Raw genomic sequence first — 2557 nt, 5'->3', positions numbered from 1 at the left:
AGAGACTACAAAGAAAGGAGCTCCACAGTCAAGAACGGAGGCAACTAGAATCTGGCTAAATTGCTGGAGAGATCTCCCACAAGCTAAGATCCAAGCTTGGATTGAGCGTATTCTTATACATATTCCAAAGATAATTGAGCTACAAGGTGGTAATGAGTATATAGAGGGGAGAGATAGGCGTTGTGTAGGAGAGCGGCCAGATTTCGGCTAAATTATTCTTGGCAGGACAAAACTTTTGTGAGGCACCTCCGTAATAATAACAGGAATAATCGGAATAGTAGGGGCGGAGAGCAGAATAATAATCAAGGGCGCGAGGATGACGGGTGAGGTGGCTGAGGTGTCTGTGTGTACATGTCCAAGTAGGTGGGAGTGTTTGTATGGGCGTGTCGTATGCGGAGGGTGCTGCGCCCACACGACCTACGACTACTCTGCCATGGCGCGCAACGGGCGGACGGGGGGGATGCATGCTGCTGCTCAGCGTCGGCCTGTGTCTGAGCGTGCACAGCCTCTGCCGCCAGCCGCCAGCCGCCACCAGGCCCGGCTTCTGGCCGTGGCTGGTAGGGCGCGGGCACGGCACTGGCACTGACGGGCGCTGACGGGCACTGGCTACTACAAGTATACGTGTACTGGCACGGCAGTCTTGGTTTGGCTGGCGGCTGGCTAGCATGGACGTGCTGCTAGCCTTCATCATGCATCGCGTCTCGTGTATCATGCCGCAGCATGGCCACTACTACTTGCATGATGCTGTCGCTCGCTCGGCTGCGTTCCAGAAGGCTGGCGGGCGCCAAGACGTGGCACCTGCGGGAGGCCTGCGAATCGCAACGTCGGTACCACAATGGGCCCAAGGCCATCACCAACAGACACGGCCGAACCACGACGCCCGGCTGCTCTGCCACGCCCACGCCCACGCCCACGCCCAACGCCCGCCACCGCCGCCGCCCGCTGCATACAGCAACACCCGCAACGAGACGCTGAGCCCGCCACGGCCTGCCTGTCCCCGCGCGCGCGCTTCCCCCCCCCAGACGCCCTGCTCCTGCTCCCGCCGCTGCTCCTGCACCCCTCGCCCACGCCCACGCCCACGGCCTCGCCTCGCCCACAGCAGCCCCCTCCCCGTGCGTGACCGGCCCCTCATCCTGCTCCAATTCCACACCCACTCGCTCGCCCTCTCGCAATCCACCCCCCGACCGCGAGCCGCCCGCTTGCCTGCTGCAGACCCCACAGCTGTCGCACAAGAGACATTTGCCAGTCCGCCCGCCCCGTCCGCCCGCTCGCTCCAACATTTGCCGTCCACACCACCCGCCGCCCGCCCACCACAGACGCAGACCCAAACAACAGCCACGCCTGCACATATACACACACGCACGCACACACGCACACAACCCCCCGCCCCCCTGTGCGAGAGTCCATGGCCCAGGGCACCAGAGGGCCCACCACGCCAGCCATGCCCCCCAACGGCTCCGCGGCGCACGATTCCGCCCCGGCCGCCGTGAACCGCAAGAAGCAGAAGCGGCGGGAGAAGGAGGCTGCAAAGAAGGCCGCTCAGGAACAGTCTGCGCCTGCGCCTGCGCCCACGAGGAATGGCGTGATCCCCGCCGCCCAGCCGCCGCCGCCGCCAGCACCGTCACAACAACCACCGCACCCTCAACAGCAGAAGCCGCCGCCGCCACAGCAGCAGCAGCAGCAACATCAACAACAACAACAGCAGCAGCAGCAGCAGTACGCCCACGCCGACGGAGACGAGCCGCAGTACCAGGAAGGCGCCTACTACTCCGACGACGACTACGAACACACATATGGCGCCAACGGCGACTACCAGCAGCCCTACGGCCACGCCCCAGTGCGCGGCGGAGCCAGCAAGAAGTCGCGCCGGAAGAAGAAGGCGCCCTCTGCGCCGCCACCGCTCGCCTACACACAACACCTCGCCCCCCGCCAGAGCCCCGCCAGCAACTCGCATGCCGTCTCGTCGTCGCACGCAATCCCCCGCTCCGCCTCGAGCAAGGACCGCATATGGAACACGTCGACGGCCGAGGAGCGCGAGCGCATACGCGACTTTTGGCTCTCCCTCGGCGAGGATGAGCGCAAGTCGCTCGTCAAGATTGAAAAGGAGGCCGTCCTGCGCAAGATGAAGGAGCAGCAAAAGCACTCGTGCAGCTGCACCGTCTGCGGCCGCAAGCGCACCGCCATCGAGGAGGAGCTGGAGGTTCTGTATGATGCATACTACGAGGAACTCGAGCAGTACGCGCACCACCAGCAAGACGTCGCTAGTTTCCTTCCTGAGGCTAATTATCGCTATGCGTCCAGTGCTCCTCACCCGCGCCCCATGCTCAACCCCCCGCAACCATCCCACGGCCCCTACGACGACGACGAAGACGACGACGACGACGACGACGAAGAGTACGACTCGGCCGACGACGACGAAGACTCCGAGTACGACAGCGAAATATCCTCCGAGGGCGACTACAGCTCGGGCGAGCCCAGCCTGCCCCCGCCAGAGCCCTCGGATTTTCTGCAGTTTGGCAGCAGTCTGCAGGTCAAAGGTATGCACACATAGGCCACC

Source organism: Exserohilum turcica (assembly GCF_000359705.1).
Source record: "Exserohilum turcica Et28A unplaced genomic scaffold SETTUscaffold_6, whole genome shotgun sequence".
NCBI lineage: Eukaryota > Fungi > Ascomycota > Dothideomycetes > Pleosporales > Pleosporaceae > Exserohilum > Exserohilum turcicum.
This window is presented reverse-complemented; position numbering follows the sequence as displayed.